At 46.2% G+C, this 20,523-nt stretch overlaps 1 protein-coding gene across 2 annotated transcripts in view; it reads left to right on the forward strand.

The window, feature by feature from the left end:
* Positions 1 to 4,770: 4,770 nt before the first annotated feature.
* ghra (growth hormone receptor a) overlaps positions 4,771 to 20,523 on the forward strand; it is a 44,849-nt gene continuing 29,096 nt past the window's right edge. For both annotated transcript variants that reach the window (XM_064296939.1, XM_064296940.1), the window contains exon 1: positions 4,771 to 5,403. The gene's annotated coding sequence lies outside the window, so the exon portion shown is untranslated. The remainder of the gene's footprint in view (positions 5,404 to 20,523) is intronic.

Consider the following 20,523-nt stretch of genomic DNA (forward strand, 5'->3'; position numbering starts at 1 on the left):
TAAATCCACGTTTTACAGAATCTGTTGTATATTATATCTATCTAGGACGGTGTGACAGAATGATTTGATGAGGAACATCTTTGAGCTTATTTTATTTCAGGGGGATTTTTAAGGGAGATAAAATGGCTGCCTTTCATTTTAAATCACCTGACAATCTCCAATACCTCCCCCCGACTGGTTTGTGGTGATGCCATTTTTCAGGAGACAACACGGTTGTCTTTCGTTAGGCCCTGTAGCTAAATCACACCACAGCAAACAACACCGCAGAATACCCGAACAATTTCAGAACATTCCTCCACCCTTCCCCACATTTTTAACTTTTATGGTTGGGAGAGTCTCGCAGTGACTCTCTCGAACGGGGCATGACGGGGCTGTGTTTGGTTCACGCGAGGCCAGGCTCACCCTACAACAAGAACCGGGTGCAACGTTGTAAATCTCAAACTTATTAGGTGCCTCCAACAGGTGATTTATGTGTCACGTATATATGAGTTTTTGTGCTTTACGGGAAAAAAAAAAAAAAGAAGAGAGAAAAAAAAGTCGAGTCTCCTAAGTCTCCGGATAAGCCTAGCAAAAGAAAGGCACCGTAAAACATAAAATAAACAAACAAATCAATAATCCTGAGGAACAAATACATAAATTTGATTAATGAAGGTCAGACGCCCGGGGGCATCGGCCCAAATGAGCTCCCGGGCTCGATGCTGAAGAGCGGCCGTCGGGTGCGTTGCTGGAGTTTTACTGCCGCATTTACACGCTGGGCACAGACCCTCCTGCCGGAAGATGGATAGTGTAATATGTGCTTACCGCAGGACTGCAGCGCTCCCAGCCCGTAATCTCCCTCGTAACCGCGCCGTTCGCGGGTAAAAATAAATAAAGAATAAGTAATTAAATGTTCGCTTTTTTTGTGGACCTGTTTTTTTTATTTTTATTTTTTTTTAGAAACGGGCTCTGATCCGGAGCCGTTAACCTCTATGCGAGGGGTGGGGGGGGGGGGGGGGTTGATCGGTAAAAACACTTCCAGTTGCACAATTCCTCATGTCGCCGTGCCGCAGAGCGGATTCCGTTTTGTGGTTCGGGAACAGGAGGGGCGAGCTGCACCTCTCAAAGCCATGAAACTGAGAAGGGGGATATAAATATAACGTCCGCTCGGCTCCACGCAGAAAGAGCAACCCCGTCCGCCTGACAGGTGTCAGATTTGGGGCAGAGGTGCACGCTAAGAGCCTGGGCTCGGAGGTGGCAGGAGACCGTCTGACCCCCTCCGAATGGCTAATGATCAAATGGACCCTCGCTCAGCGCCCGGCGCTAACGAGCTAGCACACACACACATCATCGTTAGCATCTCATACTAATGAGGTAGTGCTGCATCTTCGTTCACGCCCCAATTCCAATGATCTAGCGCTCGCACCTTTGTTAGCGTCCTGCACTAACGAGCTAGCATGCACACCCTCATTAGCATCCCATTCTAACGAGCTAAAGTGTGTACCCTCGTTAGCATTCCATTCTAACGAGCTAGCATGCACACCCTCGTTAGCTTCCAATGCCTCCAAGCTTGCACAAGCGTCCTCGTTAGCATCCTGTACTAACAGGCTAGCACGCGTACCCTCGAGAACGTCCCATGCTAACGAGCTAGCACACGGATCCTCGTAAGCGTCCTGTACTAACGAGCTAGCATGCGCACCCTCGTTACAATCCCATTCTAATGAGCTAGTGCTCACACCCTTGTTAGCGTCCCATTCTAACGAGCTAGCATGAGCACCCTCATTACAATCCCATTCTAATGAGCTAGTGCTCACACCCTCGTTAGCGTCCCATTCTAACGAGCTAGCATGACCATCCTCGTTAGTGTCCCGTGCTAACAAGCCAGCGTACGCACCCTCCTTTGTGGCCCATGTTCTGGCACGCACACCCTAGTTAGCGTCCCACGCTAACACGCTGGTGTCACCCGGCAACACGACAGCATCCTGCGGTTACGCAAAGGCGGGACAAAATTGCACCTCAGAAAAAAAAAAAAAAAACACAATGCTGACGCCCGAGGCTAAACGTGCACTGCGAACACATGGCCCGGCCTGGTCGAGATTGTTGGGAGTTCAAAGGTCATTCACGCTGCGGTGCAAGTTTGACGGCTCCGACAGGGACATTTGTACAGGGGCTGAAGAGAGGAGCTGTGTCAGCCGCCGTTGCTGGCTGAGCTACAACGAGCTGTCAATCATGAACCATTCAACCAGTCAAAAGAGTTGGCTCTTCACAGCAAAACATTATCACTGCATCAAATCAGTGAACATAAGACAACTCCTCACTCACCTATCACTGGGCGCTGATTTTAAGGGGGTTCCATGGGGATGACCAACCACTCATATCCCCAACTGACCAACATAGCAAAAAGTCTAATTTATTTAATAGCTTACATATTAACCAAATCAAACTACCACTAATGATCCATTCCTCCTCCAGTGTCTCTTCATTGGCTAGAATCAACCGTGCCCCCCCCCCTCCCCCTCCCCCCTTCCCCACACTAGCACCACCCACAAAAGTGTTCTAAAATTCAATTTTAGCCTGAGAAACTACATGAAATATGGAGTGCACAGTGCAGAGTTGATGAGAGTTGCTGGTGGCTATATCTCTCAAGCCAATATTAAAAAAACAAAAAAATAAAAACAAAACAAAAACAGAAAGCATTGGAGACCCCAATAACATGCCAGAAACACATTGTGGTGAATGGGGGTACCACTGGCTGAGGTCAAACACATCTTACCACACTTGGGAACAGGATCCTGGCCAGTCTCTTCCCAGCACAGTGACATCATCTCACCACACAAAAGGCCACACAGCCCACACCCCTTGGTGAGGTAGACTGCCCTGCAACTGCGCCCTTCCTAGCGATAGCGCTCTGTCCAGCTTTGCCCTCCCGCTCACTGTATAATTCACCTGAAACTGGATTATCCTTTGTGCACTACTGAGGAAAGTCAGTACACTCAAATTAAACTACCCACCAAGCATGCAATTATTCCCTGCAGGTAGGACTGTCTGTAACAGATGAGGGTCTGCACGTTGTACACACACACCTCCAGGCAGACATCTGACATTCTGGGGCCTGGGTAATGTTATACGTGGCTCCTTGTGGTCAGTCCAGCCCAGTAGACCCTCCAGTTCAATCAAAGACGTCATTTCTATTAAGGCTTGTGCTTTGACATTTGAGTGTGCAGTTTGCTTTTACCTAGCCACAGGTGAATTTTTCAGCGTTTCACTTAACACAGTTTAATTCATTTTGATCCATCTTCAGAGCTCAACCCTGCTTCTTGTTGCGGAGCTCTTGTGACATTGTCATTTTCCCATTCTGACGTATTTTGATGTGAAATATGATTTTTCGACGGTGGCGGCGGCGGCGGCGGCGGAGAACCCGCGCGCGCTGCAATCAAAGCACGGCGGAGGCTTTCGAGGGCACCGCCGAAGAACGGCACACGCTGCATTTAACATCCCCGGCATCTGATTGGACTGCACTTGAGGGCCCGCAGCCGAAGGAGCAGACTGCTCTTGACTGGGCTGGACGCTTTCTGCCCCCCAAACAAGAAATCCTTAAATTTACAGCGCTGTCTCTTCCGGCTCCATAGAACCGTTGTCCTCAGTATCTAACAATAAATCAAATATTGATTTTCTTTCCTCCTCCACTGACAAATACTCTTGGAGAACATCCCCCCCCCCCCCCCCCCCCCACCCCCATTCTCTATTTTGCTTCCTGCCAGCGACCAAGGTGGTGTTTAAATATGGCGGCAAAACAGTGTCTTTCCTCGTAGAGACCACATTGATGTCATAGTACTATAGGATAACATTCCGCACACAGCTACAGAGTAAAGCAAGTCATCATGTCACGTGAGTCATCCTCTGCGGCCTGTTAACATAAATTACCTGTTGAATGTTGCCATAGCAATATGATGTCAGCGATGGTACGCAGCCTAATTAGTTCAGCGCCAGATTGATGGCAGCACTCCGTTGCGAAATGCGACGAGCGTGCCAACACAACATAAAGATGTGATCGGTTCTGTTGTGAAAACACTGATATCCCTGCAGGAGGCCCAGTGAAGATCAGTGAATATGGTTGTGCTGGTGACCAGCACGTTGGCACCTTGGTCGAGTACAGTGGTACCCTACCTCTCCTCAGGTACATCACGATTCGTGCAACTAATCAGCTGTGCTTGAGATGAAATGTATCAAATACCTGGCTCCGGCTGGGGTACCCAAAAGGAGATTTGGGCACCAGTGGTCTAGCATGACCACCATGCTACCAGTTTAGCTGGTCTACCAGGACAGACCTGTATTTTCATTATTACCTTCACCAAGCTTTGGTTTATTGGCTTGACCATCATACTAGGAAACTAGCACTGCCCAGGTTGGACCTGCAATAAACCAGCATTAACCAGCTTGGATCTTACGCTGGTCTATGCTGCATTTCAGCAGGGACGGCAGTTAATCTAGGAAGGCAATAAAATAGCCTTTCGTGCATTCCCATCCATTCGGGTTTACAATGGATTCGAGTCTTAAATTGTACTATTTAAGTCCGGAAAATGTTATACGGCAGGACCTTTTATTTCACGTTGTCGTCGTAATAATACGTATAAATGCAACACATATTTTTCTGTAATATGATCCTTTTTCTTAAAATAAATAACCTACCCCGTCATTTTGAGCGCAGCAATGCAACACCCCTGCTCGCGCCAGCTCAAAGTGGGTAAAAGGGAAATCGCGAGCAGCCGCTTGGAGCCCAAAACAGCAGTCTTCCGCAGCTGGAAGCAACTTCAGTCAAATCTCACGTTTCAGGCATTCACTGCCCCTTTATAGCGACCTCTCACCTTTACCACTTAAGAACAAAATGCAGATTTAACAATAGCGCTTTATGACTAAGGGCCGTTGACTAGACGTGCTTTATTACTTCAAGTCCGTCTAGCAGAAAATATTAAACTCCAAATGAGTTAGGCTATAAATCTAGCTCGCAGTTCTGTCGATTTGGCGTTTCGCTAAAGGGGTTATGCTGAATGCTTGTCTGCAGGTGGCGCTTCGCTATTTTGAAACAGACAGGCTGCTTAAAGCGTCGATGGACACACTGAGTATCTCGTTATTTGTAGAATATATGCATCGAGAAACTTTACGAGCAGAGAACCGCAAGATCACACACCGTTGCCTGGGTGGAGTCTGTGCGTTCAGTAAAGATACCTTGATTGTAAAGATATGGCTGTGTGAGAAATAGGGTCTTTCCAGATTTCAAAATCTTTTTTTTTTTGATTTTGGTAGGGGGATAGCTATCCCCGTCAGCCACTAGCTACGACTTAGCAGCGTGCTGTCCCGAGTCTCCCGACCCATGAACGTATAAAGTGAAGGCGCCACGCATTTCGCTGTTGACAACTTTGCGATAAGGTAAGCGACTTTAATTAGTTGAACGCCTGCATGTCCTATTCGCCTTTTGTTTTTAAGGGTGTGAATCACGCGTGCCTGTCTGTTTTTAGTTATATTTAGCCACATCTGTTTGCAGCATTTTACTAGTAGTCGCGAAAACAACACACACAGCAAACGGGTTACTTTGCTACATAGCCGATGTGAAGCAATTTATAACATTCGTGCTTCTTGTTTTTTTCGGGTACATGCAGAATTATAAAACTGTATTGCAGTTCTCAGGAAAACCCGCAATCGAATAGATTTTGTTGCTAGCTGTCTTGATTGACTATCTCTTGATCTTACTGGCCACACAGTCAGCCCATGACTAGCAGTGCAGGACGTGTCCAAGTTTTAAGCTGGAGCCAGTTAGCAGGGTCGCTATATAAAATATACAGTAAATGTGTATAGATTTTGCCGCCGGCCGATGGTGTACAATAAGAAACCGTGCACCCTGTTTATTGAATACCGAAATGGTATGCGGCTGATGTGGATATTTATAGTGTGGCTGATTTGTTTGGTATATCTACAGCAAGCTAACAAGCCATTAAAGAAAAATAAGTTTTTATTTATTTATTTAGATGTATTTTTTAAAAAAAGAGAAAACTGTCTGTTACCTACCGAACAGCATTGCATCATGTTGCGTTTTAATGTAAAAAAAAAAAAAAAACTAAAAAAAAAAAAACGAAAAGCAGGTTCTACTAGGCTTTAGAAACGCTAACCACGTATAGCTAGACAATCAAGGAAAAGTTAATTAAAATGCTTCCGAGTTACCTGATGTGCATGCAGATAGCCTAGTAGTTTCTTACACCAAAAATATCCGATTCTAATGGGTTAGTCTACCTGAATAATATGGTCAATAGCCTACTGCTCTGACGGTGTTAGGTAGGGATCCCGTTAATTCCGACATTTAGCCTGAACGGCGCTGTCAAAATGTGCAGAAATGCAACTGGGACATGAATGCGTTTATATGGAAACTTTATTTTATCCAAGATGCGACGAGGCGAAGAGCGAGAGGAAAACGTTATGTTCATATACTTCTGTGTCAGATAATCGACAATTTGATCATATTTAAAATTGCGTTTTTTTCTTCCTTTTCTTTCTTTCTTCTGTTTCACCATATAATGTGTAGCCTGTTTATCGCCATATGCAATGGTGCGTAGGCCTATCTATAATCTGTAATTTTGTTCTCGTTATGTTAATTCGCTTTGGATTCAGTGGTGATTTGAAGTGAAATTAAATGATCTCCTATACGATTTTTTCCTTAAAAATGTAAATGGGGCTTGCATGTAAAATAATGGCCTAAGTGTAAATACAGATGTCCGGTTGCCTTGTAAACACCAGCTAGTGACTCGGCTAGTCGGGGAGAATGGATGCAGAAAGTTGTGCTTTATGGGCCAAGTGCTACCATCTTGCGACAGTTTACACAATTTATTGCGCATTATTAGTTCTTTTGCCTACCCGATATGTAACAGAACTTAGTAGTTTTTGGGCGTTTAGCCCGAGGTTAACAGGGCTTAGACGTGGCTTGCCCTCCCCTAGTTTTCACCACTTCCACACGCGTGTCTGGGCTCTCCCATATGGGGCCAAAGCGGGGAGTTTTTTTATTTTTATTTATTTTTTGGTGATAGAATAAAGATAATCAGCATTCTTAGCGAATTTGTTCTCATACGTCTCCCGCAAATTAAAGGAAAATGTTGTTTCATCTAATATTTGACTGCTGCGAGGAATGAGAAAATGCAAAAAGAAACACTATGCGACTTGGTGTAGTTTTGTTTCATGCATGCGGTTTCCGAGTCTGGACTCTAGTTAGTTTGCAAGCTAGCTTCAAGAAGGCTGGGTAGTGTGTGAACTCGGCAGAAAAAAAAACCCTCCACTAAAACAGGACTCCAGTCCTTTTTACAGTCTCTGCTCCAGTCACGTTTTGTAACAGTTGGCATGCAGGGGGTGGAGTCAGTTTGACAGTTGACCTGTGACGTTGCTGGAATGGGGTCTGGGGTCAGGTATGTCTTCTATAATTCACCGAAAGCACAAGCCACCATTTTGAGCGTCGACACAGGAATTTGGCCACTGAAAAGAGATGAGTGCCATATTGGAAGGAAGGGGGATTTATTTAAATTTTTTGGCTAAACATGACATGTTTAGGGGAAATGCATTGGTTGCCATCTTTGGTGAATGACCTACACGGATGTGCCAAATCAAGACTGGTTTAGCTACACTGTGAAAAGTGCCTTGGGCTTCTTGTCCTTAAATGAATCGCACGGTCTGCTTCCAGTGACTGGCTTCTTGATTACTATGCGGACTCCTAGTAGCACACATCTTTTGAATTTCTTAAAGAGGTTGTCTTTTCTTTTCCCCCACAAACATGTTAAAAGGAGTGGCAAAAAAAACCACCAGAAACAGCTTTTCGGAACACTATGTATCTCGAGAGGCCGAGTTTGACAAACAAGTGCGGTCCGTAATTTTCGGCTGTTTCACGGTGCTCGCGCGCGCCTGGGTTTTTTTTTTTCCAGAACGGGGAATTCTGTTCTGACCTCGCAGAACCGCTGCACCGCGCCGCAGTGTCATTACGAACTATGTGGTGAATTCATGAAATGGTGCTAAATCATGTGTGGTGACCGCTCACTCTCATGGAAATGCATGTGTATAGGGACACTGTGTGGAGTGTAAAATGGATTACGTTCATATGGAACCAAAATTAAATCAAGTAAAAATTCTAAACTAGGAGGGAAATTTGTCTGGCACTATGCAATATTAATGGTTTTCTTCTGTTAGATGTGTGTGCTGTTATAAATTTTATATTATTGTTATTGTTCTATTATTATTATTGTTCTTTTAGAATCCATTTTTAAAACTGCATGCTTTTCATAGCTTACATTTTATAATGTAACCTTACATTCTATTTTTTACACTTTTTTTTTTCTCCCACAAATCATAACTTTCATATATAGAGCTACCAGTTTGTCTCCCCTTGTTTTCATGCATGGTACTTCAGTCTTCCGCCGGCTAGTGGTTTGCGATATCCTCTTTGTCAGGCCCCTTCTCAAACGATTATCCCATTTGCTCCACCTCGATAATCTAAGTTGATATAGTAATAGCCACTAATTAAGCACAGATGGTGATTGGGAGCAATGTTTACAAGCGACACTCCTGTTATCCTCAGTTTGATGACTTCCTTCCATGAGCATGCTGCAGTGTTTTTAAGTGTTGTACAGGGGCATGATAGGTTCTTTTAGAAGCAGTGGGAAAAGCGCACATTAAAAATGAGAGCAATTGTATAAAATTAAATTAAAAAAAAGATTCAACTTATCTAATCGTGGTCTTCAATCAAGACTTGAATCAGCTGCCATGTTGCTGGGTTAAAACAAAAAGCCTGCACTCACCCTTGACCTTTTCAGATAACAAAAACAAATTGTTTAAAAAATTAAATGTCTCAGAAACTCAATTGTACGATTAGTCATTTGACTGTGTCGTTGGAGTGCCTGTGGGGACCCCTGGAGGAGAACCATTGAAATACAAGTTTAAATCCCTGCAAGTCACATGGCGGAGACAAACTCGTGGCCCTAATCATATAAACTATGTGAGGTTTTGAATCAGAAGGTAATTGCATTAGGATTAGTGCAATTGCATCAAGTTATGAAACCAGAGTGAATCTAGCTATATGATATTTTCTCTCCTAATGTTAGGTAGGTTCTGTATTTGTTTAAATAACTTGAGCAAACGCCTATCTTTATCTCAATCTGGCCCTTATATTTCATTTACATATCCTCAGTAAAATTAATCCATATGAATGATTTACAGAATATGTAAGGTGCTAAAATGTACACATATTTCAAGTAATTCTGAAAAAAAGTGTGTACTAAAACAGACATTGAGCATGTCTGCAATGGATTGTAACGCATTCCAGATGATTTTGTTAGTCGCGGAGCAGAAAGTGCATCTCCCTGAAACTGGCACTAGGGGGTGCTGTTACTGTAAATTGACCTGGCAGGCATGTTGTTCCCAAGGAGGACGTAGGTTTTATACTCTGACACGGTTGCTCCTGTGCCAGACCCTGCTTTGATTAATGTTTTTTTTCCGGTAAAATCCGGGGGGGTGAGATCAGTAGAAAAAGCATTCACAGTGATACTAAGGGAAACGGGGAAAGCTCGGAGCTCGTTCAGTGGCGCCTCACAATTTTTTCATTTGGCTCCTTTGAAACAGGATTTTAAAAAAAAACTTTTTACACCAGCCCTCCTGCGTTTCACCACTCAACCTGACCAGCACTCCAAATCAATCTGCGCCAAACCAACCCTAAATGAGACCTTTCAAAACCCGTCAGAACCACACGTTCTATGTTAGCTCGGCAGGCTACTGACTGATAGATTACTTTTTACATATAACGTCACGTTTTATCTATTTGATTTCATAAACGTAGGCTGAAAAGTTTGCTTTCCTTCAGTTTTCCTCCTATCACCAGGAGAACCCTGGCCATGTTTCCCTGCCGATGGTGAATCCTGTTTGCGGTCTGTGAACCTCCGAGCCGTTTGCTGTCCAGATAATTTGCAGCCTCTGTATAACCGCTGACTGCAGCATGATCATAATTGGGCGTGCGCTTCCTGAGTTATGAAGCATGCATTGTATAGGTGCATAAATGTGGATCCTATAAGTAAAGGGACACAATGGACTAGCTCCAGTGATATATTCGCTGAAATGTATTGTTGTGATCTTGTACCAAGGGATATCTATGGAAGACATGTCATTAGTGCTATACTTCACAGTATAATGTCATTGTTCTGTTTGGGAGTGAGACACAGTCACCTGGTTAAAAGACCTGTCACTGTGTATAACAGTTGGTGAATTGGGCTTGTAATGCAAAGGTTGTGGGTTCCATTTCCTTCCTTCATACCCTCGACCAAGGTACTTACCCTGAATAGCTTCAGTAAAATGCATAAATGGATTGTATGTTAAAAAAAAAGAAAAAAAAATTATCCTGGAAATGAGTTTCTGCTAAATGGCAAAAATGTCAAATTAAATCACACTGTTATAGTCACGTCCTGTTCATATCTCATTAGTCAAACACTAGTATAGACGCACATCATTAGTTATGTTCTGTTAGTCGCACACTGTTATAGTCATGTTCTGTTACAGTAATACACTTATAGCCACATCCTGTTATATGCAAGCATCATAAGTCACACGCTACCAGATGTGAACAGTCATGTCCTGTTCACATCTCACAACACTGTTCTAGACACACGTCATTGTAGTCATGCTAGTGTTGTTAATCGCGTTATGTCATACACTGTTTCATTCGCACTTACTGTGTAGTCACTTCCTATAACAGTTTCATCCCATTTCAGATTTTATCATTGGTGACTCCCTGTCACTAATCACTATAGTGGTCACGTGACTCGTGTCCCTGTAGTTACTGTTCAGTTCCTGCTCCGGTTAGTGTGCTTACGCCCATGCGGCGTTAAAGTGAGCATGTCGGCTTCTAGATAACGTTTTTCTTTCTCCCCTGGGCCAGAATTTCTAGCCTCTGTTGCTGCTGGTAATCTGTTTCGGAATAAATGGTTATCTGGGAGTGTAAGCGGTGTAATTTTCCCATCACTGTAGCGTGTCCACAATGAAAAGAAATAACAAACATATAAATTGCTAATGGAAATGTTGCACGGTGCAACTGCCGGATGAGAGACGGAAAGCATGTTTATGCCGAACGAAATGGTGTATTAAGAATTGGCTTATTACGTATGAAAAAAAAAATAATGGTCCAATTACTGTAGCAGCAAATCAACTTGCCGTTCAATAACATCTGCATTAATATTCATGAGCTTAAACTCGTTTACACTGGCGCGTGTATCTGAAATAGTTTGTCCGTGTTTAAAAAATAATAATAATACATTTTTTTAAAAACGGATTTAATGTCCGTCGCTCTGTCGCCAGTTTTAAGCGAAAAGCCGTGGCTGTTGCGTGACAATGAGGGAAAAGGGAAACAAACGCCCAAAGGCGTGCTTTGCTCTGGCCTTGTTTTTTTAAGTGGCGGTCCGGGGCCGAGACAGGGGTCAGGGGTCAGGGATGAATCCGTTTCATGTTGATTCAAGGCTTCCAGCATCGAACAAGCAGGGATAGCAATTTTTTTAGGAGTGTCACTTCTGTAGATTTGCTAATTATGCATCACGGTGACAATGCTGCTTTGTTGACTGTCAACCGATAAATGATGTGTTTTAAAGCGATTGTCCTTTGAGTATACAATAAAGTGAATTTTTAAATTTAATTTATTGTATAGTTTTATTTTTCCCTACTGTTTTTCAAGAAGTTTTAATCTTGAAGTGTGGTTTATAATATTAATAATAGTAATTCAGTTAAGAACATTCTAATCACATATGTGTGATCTTACACCTTAAAGCCTTTATTTTTATATTTTATATTTTATTTGACCAGACATTATTTTTGTGTTTGACGAGCAAGTGCAAGTTTAGGTGGGTCCCTGGCACGTTCCCAGAAACTGCTTATCTGTGTGAGTGGGTTGATGTTCAGTGTCTGTTAAGCGTTGCATGTTTAATTAATGTGCACACCGTGCCTCGCAGCTAATGCAGGGGACACCGTATTTCCGCGAAGTCCGGTGCCTGGAAAACGGCTGATTTCTCCATACCGAGCTCTCTGCCTGCGCACGGGTTGCGCACACGGGCAGATGTGTACACAGACCTCGTCTCGCGGTCACCGTTAAGTCTGTCCGCGCACGTGACTCGCAGGCCCTGGGTACTCTCCGTGTACCTGTGCATGGCTGGCGTTAGTTAGTCTTGTTCCATTGAGAGTCTTTGCTACAGTTGTAGTGCTGAATCGTCGATTTGAATATGAAACTTTATTGGAGTAAGTTGCGACGGTCTGGCCGGAGGACGGCGATCAGATTGCATCTTGGCAAAGAGCTGACTGTGGCAGTGCCCTCCAGAAATGTGGAACATGCCAGGGCACGGTGTGGTTGCTGAGTGCGCACCGTGAAGCGGTCCACCCCTCACAATCCCCCACAGTTGCTTAGAGCAATGAAAATGGAGTAGGAGAGAGAGAGAGAGAGAGAGAGAGAGAGAGAGAGAGGAGCTCATTTTGGAAAGCCGAGATCAAAGCTGTGGAATTTCCATCGCCACAGCACCCAGACGGGGTGCGTCCTTGATGTGTCTGTCTGGAGAGAGCAAATATGTCGATCTGGCAGGGTGAGAATGCAAAACGCCCGAGTTCAGAGACTGCTGCCGACCTGCTGGCTTTATCGCCACCTAGTGGCGCGGGGAGAAACTGCTACTCCCGGTGGAGGGAGCCGTTGAGCTGGCAAGAGAAGGACATCCGCTCGGCCCGGCAAGTAAATCTGCACACCTTCTCTTCACAAAGAAAAGAGTCGTGCCTCTGTCTGTCTGATCCCTCTGTCCACCACGGGGGCCTCTGTGTCTCTAAATGTAAACATGCCCCCCCCCCCCCCATCAAAATGAACAAAACAACACAAAATGTGAATGATGATTGAATTCAAAGGAAATTGATTTCCCAGAGTCAATGACTTCACGGCAGGGGTTGCACACTCTGACCCTATCACCATTGTGGTTGTATTGCCACCATTTCCAGGGCCTCGGTTAGCCAATCAGCTCGTTGATTAGAGCTGCCATTGGTGAGCTTAACCAGAAATGTGGGTAAAATGTCAGATTACATAAACGATGGAGCTGATTCAATAATCGTAATGAGAACAGATGCCGCTGGCATGAAGGTATGAAATCCAGAAACAAAACAACTCACGAGCCAATGTGGCCCAGGTTATATGGAAAGGCCAAGCTGGATTACATTACATCAGCATTACATCTGCATTACATCTGCATTATATGGTCCAGACCAGACTTGTGTTTATTTGAGGTGTGTGTGTGTGTGTGTGTGCACCAGTTTGCTATACAGCCATGATCCACTATGTAAACCTTTTTAGCCAGCCCTGAAGAACAGCAGGTTTGCCTCACAATTGCACCATTCACACACACACACACACACACACACACACACAAAAACTCCCCGTAAGCACACTAAGGCCCACAAAGATGCTTTGCTTGCACACACACTCACACACACTTCTCTCAAACTGCCAAATCACTGTTAGTCTCCACTTCACAGCAGTCTGTGACAGAGATGCAGTCTGAAACTGGAATGTATTATTGCAATTGAATAAAATTGGGACAATACAAAGTACGGCTATATTTTTGGATGCTAAAACGGGGGGTTGGTGGGGGGGGGGGGGGGGCGGCTGTGAGTCCAGCCTCCCTTGGCCTATCCCGTTTCCGGAGAGCGTTTGGAACAGGTGCGTTCCTCTGGATCTCCCCCCGGGCGGCTTGTCGCCGCGGGCAACACCTGATCCATCTGGAACCTTCACGGTGTGCTCCCCAGAGCGGAACGCCGGTAGCACATGGGACGGGACGTGAGAAACGTTTCAAACGTGACACATTTTCTTTGTGGAAAATATATATTTACGTTGTAAAAGCTTTGCGGAGGAATTGCTGTTTGGGGGGGGCCAAACTCTTGGGATATAAATCTTCCCCTATTGGATGATTTGGACTGAATTAATCAGCATATCTGATAGGTTGTTATCTCAGTTTGGTTTGGCTTTAATACGGAAAGATTACTGTGCGTTTGTGTGTGTGTGTCTGTGGGGTGAGTGTATATATGTGTGCAAGTACGCGTGTGTGAGTGCTGCCCCCCCCCCCCCCCAAATAGCCTGTCTGGTTTCCTCCCCCTCCCCCGCAGATCGCACGTCCACTGAGCCTTTTGTTCCCTCCACTGTGCTGTAGTGCGCTCCCACGTCACAAGACAGTGGACAGTGGTCTCAATCATTCATGCAAAAATAAATAAACTATCCATGTAATTTCTCAAGTTGTAAAGCTCTCAACAGGGGTGAAACAACAAATCAAAAAAGAAAGAAAGAAAGAAAGAAATAAAGCCCCCCCCCCAAAACAAAAACAAAAAAAAAACTAAAACTGTGAAGTAGTGAAGTACTCTACTGAGCCAAGTGCTCCAGAGAGCATACAGCCCTCTCAGCCAATCAGAAACGAGGGAGGTTCTGCTCCGCCCCCTAACCCTGGGGTCTGTGCATGAACAGCCTTGCTGTGCTGGCCACTGATCCCCTTTCTCTGTGCGGGGTGGCCTATGTTTACCATCCCCTCCAGCTGGGGGGGGGGTGGGGGGTGAGGCAGGGAGGGGGGGGCAGGGATTGGTTTTTGTGCTTGGCCTAGGGCCAGTGAGCCCCTTGCTCGTTTCCCAGCATGCACCCTTAAGCCTGACCCACAGGCTCTGAATCCAGGCAACAGGTTCCCCTCCTTCACCTGCTGTTAAACCAAAGTGTGTCTTGTGGCACAGGGTTTCAGACCTATAAATATAAAATGTAGAAATGTATCATTTGGATATCTTTGGGCAATTTGGCAAAACTGTGCCCTGTCTACCTCTGAAATAAAACTTGCTGTCTTTTTTTTTTGGGTGCTGTGGAACAAGGAAAATAGATTTAAATTTGCCAGTAGGGAGGGAGAGACTAGGGGACTGGGGAATTGATGAGCTCATTTAGAACCAACACACACCCACACACACACACCTCCAGGGACTGTTTTCAAATGACTTCCTCTGGTTTGTTTGCAGCTTAGCCAATGTCTGCCTGGTGACTGAGGGGTCTGGGGTCAAAGGTCACGCTTGTGTACTAGGAGACTGTCGCTTTGTGTGTGTGTGTGTGTGTGTGGGGCCCACTATCACCCCCACTAAAGCAATTCGTTTTTTTTAATCATGATATATACAGGGATCTCCATAATGTTTGTAAACAAACAATTCCTATGTGGTTAAAGTGGTCTCAGCTTTTATTTAAGGGTACTGTCATACGCTGGTTTCACCACTGGTTTCTATAGCAGCCATACGTACCCAAGCCATAACACTCCCACCATGTTTCACAGATGAGGGGGATAATTTGGATCTTGGGCAGTTTCTTTTGACCTCTTGCCGTCGCTCTGATACAAGTGAATCTTGGTCTCATCTGTCCGCAAGACCTTTTTCCAGAACTCTGCAGGCTCTTTTAGGTACTTCTTAGCAAACCGCAACCTGACCATCCTGTTTTTGCAGCAAACTAGTAGTTTGCATCTTGCTGCGTAGCCTCTGTAGTTCTGTTTGTGAAGTCATCTGCAGACAGTAGTCACTGACACATCCATGCCTGCCTCCTGAAGAGTTTTTCAGATCTGTCGGACAGGTGTTTGGGGGTTTTTCTTCATTGTGGTGAAAGTTGGTCAGTCATCAACTGTAGAGGTCTTCCTTAGCCTACCAGGCCCTTCGTGATTCCTGAGCTCACCAGTGCTGTCTTGCTTCGTAATGATGTTCCAAACAGTTAATTTTGTTAAGCCTAAGGTTTGGCTTGTCTCTGACTTTTTTTTTTTTTTTAATTCTCAGCCTCAGAGTGGTTTTCGTGACTTTCACTGGCACAACTCTGCTCCTTGTGTTAATGCCAATAACAGACTCCAAAGGAAATCAAAAGCCTAGAATGAAGACTAGAAACTGAAAGCTCTTTTATACCTTCACTAAGGAAGTAATTGAACACACTGGACTAATCAGAAACACCTGTGAAGTCATTTGTTTCAAGCATTATGGTGCTCTGAATTGGGGGGGGGGCGCTATGTGTAAAATGTGCTGTAATTTCTATATGGTGAAACTAAAGTCTAGAAAATAATTCCCTTCAATAAAATAAAAGCTGAAAACATGCACTTTTTAAAAACTCTCTTGAATAAAAGCTGTGTGCACTTTAACCACATGTGAAATTCCATTTAATAAAAGCTGAGTGTGCATTGTGCCTACGTTGTGTGATGACAAGAGCCAAATCAAGAAAAACAAAAAGACTTTGTCCCAAACATTATGGAGCTCACTGTAAATTAAGTGACAATTTATTTTTCTGCTCTGTATGACTGATGAGTGGGCCGGGGAGGCCCAAAAGTCAAGGGTGCCTGATATAGAAAATGGGGGACCCTCCTGCATTAGCTGGTGTGTCCTGTTTAACGTTCATATCGCATCAGTGCGTTCACATGTTTACTCAACAACGGGGGGTACGTGCAAGCCCCCAGCTTGCGGTCACCGATTTTGGCGATGAAACCAGGGGCCCTGTTTATCCCGATCGTGCAGACCCCCCCCCCCGCCCCAACCCCTGAGGCTAAATAGAAACCGTCTGTCACCACCCAGCGATTAATGGGGACGTGGCGGAGATGCCTGACGGCACGCACGCGCCCCCCGTTTCGCTCAGAACAAACGAAGACGACAGAATGAAGCCCTCGCATGCCCCCTTTCCCTTTGACCTGGTAATGGATCTGAGACGGGCAGGCTAACGGCAGTCTGCCAGGACTGCGCAGGCATGCACGCACACACACACACACACACACGCATATCCACGCATACACACACATACACTCACACACACACATACGCACACGCACGCATGCACACACACATATCCACACATACACACACATACACTCACACACGCACGCACACACACACGCATATCCACACATACACACACATACACTCACACACACACACACACACACATGCATATCCACGCATACACACACATACACTCACACACGCACACACACATACACACACACATGCATATCCACGCATACACACACATACACTCACACACGCACACACACATGCATACACGCATACACACACATACACTCACACACACACACACACACGCATACACACACATACACTCACACACGCACACACGCACACACAACACACACACATGCATATCCACGCATACACACACATACACTCACACACACACACACACACACATGCATATCACATACACACACATCACTCACACACCACCAAACACATGCATCACGCACACACCATACACTCACACACGCACGCACACATACGCACACGCACGCATGCACACACACACACACGCACACCCGCACACATATACACACACATACACGCACATGCGCGCGCACAAACACACATACACGCACATACACATGCATATCCAAGCATACACTCACATACGCGCATGCACGCACACACATTCAGTCACGCACGCACACACATGCACACCTGCACACATATACACACACACATACACACAAACTCTCAGACACACACACATGCACATACACACAAACTCTCCCAGACACACACACACACAGTGAAAGAAGTGGGTGCTGAATGGTGTAATGGCTCTCTTACACACTGTGAGGATCTGATCAGTGTGTACACCCTCAGGCAGTGTCAACACCTCCCAGCTGTGTGTGTATGTACGTGTGTGTGTGTGTGTGTGTGTGTGCGTGTGTGAGTGTGTGAGTGTATGTGTGTGTGTGTCTGGGAGAGTTTGTGTGTATGTGCATGTGTGTGTGTCTGAGAGTTTGTGTGTGTGTGTGTGTGTGTGTGTTAGTAGGTGAGGGGTTGCCTGATTCAGCTGTAAGGTAAGAGTCTGTTGGAGGAACTCCATCCTGCCGCTAGAGCCCCCCCCCCCCCCCCAAATCTGTTCTCCACGGCCAGAGCTTGCGCACTGAAATAAGCGCACAGTGTACAAGTGTGTCTGCATTCCATCAGGGGGGAGGGGCGCGAAGAGCCCGACTGAGAGGGTCAAGAGCAAGCTGAGTGGAACAGAGAGGATTAAGCAGGCAGGCGGTGGTGTGTGTGTGTGTGGTGTGTGCGTGTGTGTCTGTCTGTTTGTGTGTGTGTGTGTGTATGTCTGTCTGTGTGTGTGTGTGTGTATGTCTGTGTGCGCACGTGTCTGTCTGCGTGTGTGTGTGTCTGTGTGTGCGCGTGCGTGCGTGTCTCTGTGTCTGTCTGTCTGTCTGTGTGCGTTTGTCTGTCTCTGTGTGTGTGTGTGTGTCTGTGTGTCTGTGTGCGTGTGGTGTGTGTGCATGTGTGTGCGTGTGTGTCTGTCTGTTTGTGTGTGTGTGGTGTGTGCGTGTGCGCACGTGTCTGTCTGTGTGTGTGTGCGTGCGTGCGTGTCTCTGTGTCTGTCTGTCTGTCTGTGTGCGTTTGTCTGTCTGTGTGTGTGTGTGTGTGTGTGTCTGTGCGTGTGGTGTGTGTGCATGCGTGTGCGTGCGTGTCTCTCTGAGAGACCGACAGCTGTCGAACCTGCTCCCCTCCCAGCGCGAGAGCCAGACAGGACGGGACGGGGCTGTTGGGGGCATCACACGGTTACTGCCCGACCAATCACCAACCAGGGAGTGCCCAATGGGATGATCCCATAGGGACGACCAAGGGAGGGAGAGAGAGAAGGGGGGGGGGGGAGGGGGAGAGAGAGAGAAAGAGAGTGCATTTTTTGTGTTGACTTTAGATATTATCATTGCTATTATTTTAGTTGTTGTCGCAGTTACGTTATAAGTCGTATTGATTATTCATCTGGGCTCCTGTTCAAGGGTATTTCTGTACACTCCGTGCAGTATTTACAAATGGATTTCCTGCCAACAGGGAACTCTGAATTTGAGAGAGAGAAGAGTTAAAAGAAAGAAAGCCTGATGTCAGAAGGTTTTTTCAGGGGAGGGGCTGCTGTTGCTTGTTGGGAGGACAGTTTGGTGGGACTGGGGTGGGATTGGGGTGGGGGGGGGGGGTGAGGGTGGGCTGGGCTGAGCATTTGTATACTTATTCCAGTCTTCCTGCACACTGGAGATTTGGAGCTCTGGGAGACCGGGGGCTTCTGCTTGCAGTACTCCAACGCCACCCTAGACTCGGTAAAACGGCCTGAATAATTCTTTTGTGTGTGTGTGTGTGTGTGAGAGAGTATGTGGGTGTGTGTGTGTGAGAGAGAGAGAGAGTGTGTGTGTGTGTGTGTTTAGGCACTTGTGGGTGCAGTGTGTGTGTGTGTGGAGAGACAGAGTGTGTGTGTGTGTGTGTGTGTTTAGGCACTTGTGGGTACTGTGTGTGTGTGTGTGTGTGTGTGTGTGAGAGAATGAATGAGTGCACACATGGGTACAGTAAGTGTGTGTGTGTGTGTGTGTGTGTGTGAGAGAGAGCACTTGTGGGTGCAGTGTGTGTGTGTGTGAGTGTGTGTAAATGAATGAGTGCACACATGGGTACAGTAAGTGTTTGTGTGAGTGTGTGTGTGAGAGAGAGAGTGTGTGCGCGCGTGTGTGTGTGTTCTTTAAAGACTGAGCTATAGAGGAGTGAGGCAGACTGTTTTGGCAGTCTTTTTTTTTTTTTTTTTTTTGGGGGGGGGTAACTCCTTCCCTTAACCCAGCGAGCATTAGGTGGGATGTGAACCTGAAGGGGGGGCGGTGGCGGCGGCGGCGGCGGCAGCAGCATTACACAACTTTCGTACTACAGGCCGTGACTGTGGAGTGACCCCTGAATGGACTGGCAGTCTGGTCAGGGTTGTTTGCTTTGTCTGCTTTTTTTTGCATCAGAGCTGTTGGGGGGGCGTCACGTGTGAACCTCGCCTCCTGACCCACCCCTCCCTGGGTCAAAGGTCAAAGCCTCGCCGCACTAGACGCTTACAGCCAGCCGTTTAAAACAAAAACAAAAAATTATAATAATAATAAAAATTCAAACGCCCTGCCAGTGGATCGATCTTCATTTTCTGCACTGCTTTTTTGCATGGCGGTTCAGTTTTCCCAGGGGAATTAAATAATAAAAATGTAATTTAGCCGGTGGCGGGGAAAACGGGAATGAGTTCAAACGAACGTCCGTAAAAATGCAAAGCTGAGAGAGGGAGAGAGAGAGAGAGAGAGAGAGAGAGAGAGAGAGAGAGAGGGAGGCCGGCGCCTTTTGTCAGCGTGTCACGGTGAAGTGCGGCGCGCGTTCGAAAGGCCGTTAAAAACGCGCGTCGCCCCCCCGGGGGACGTGGCCCCCGTCCAGCCCGCTCCAGAGCCCGCCGTTACTCCAGCCAGCTGCAGAGCGCTCGTTCAGGGCTGATTGATTACACGCGTTATCTGTTTACACAGCCAAACTTACTAACGGGCGGGATCTGAGGTCTGAGGCACTCTTGGGCGCGTGAGTGCTCCGTGGCGGCCCGTCCCAAAATCTCCCGCGAGCCCCCCCCCCCCGCGACGGAGCTCAATGAACGGCGACCTTCTCCGGGGCGCCCCCTAGCGGGCGTCGACCCGCAAAGCG

The sequence above is a fragment of the Anguilla rostrata genome, chromosome 10 (assembly GCF_018555375.3).
Source record: "Anguilla rostrata isolate EN2019 chromosome 10, ASM1855537v3, whole genome shotgun sequence".
NCBI classification, from domain to species: domain Eukaryota; kingdom Metazoa; phylum Chordata; class Actinopteri; order Anguilliformes; family Anguillidae; genus Anguilla; species Anguilla rostrata.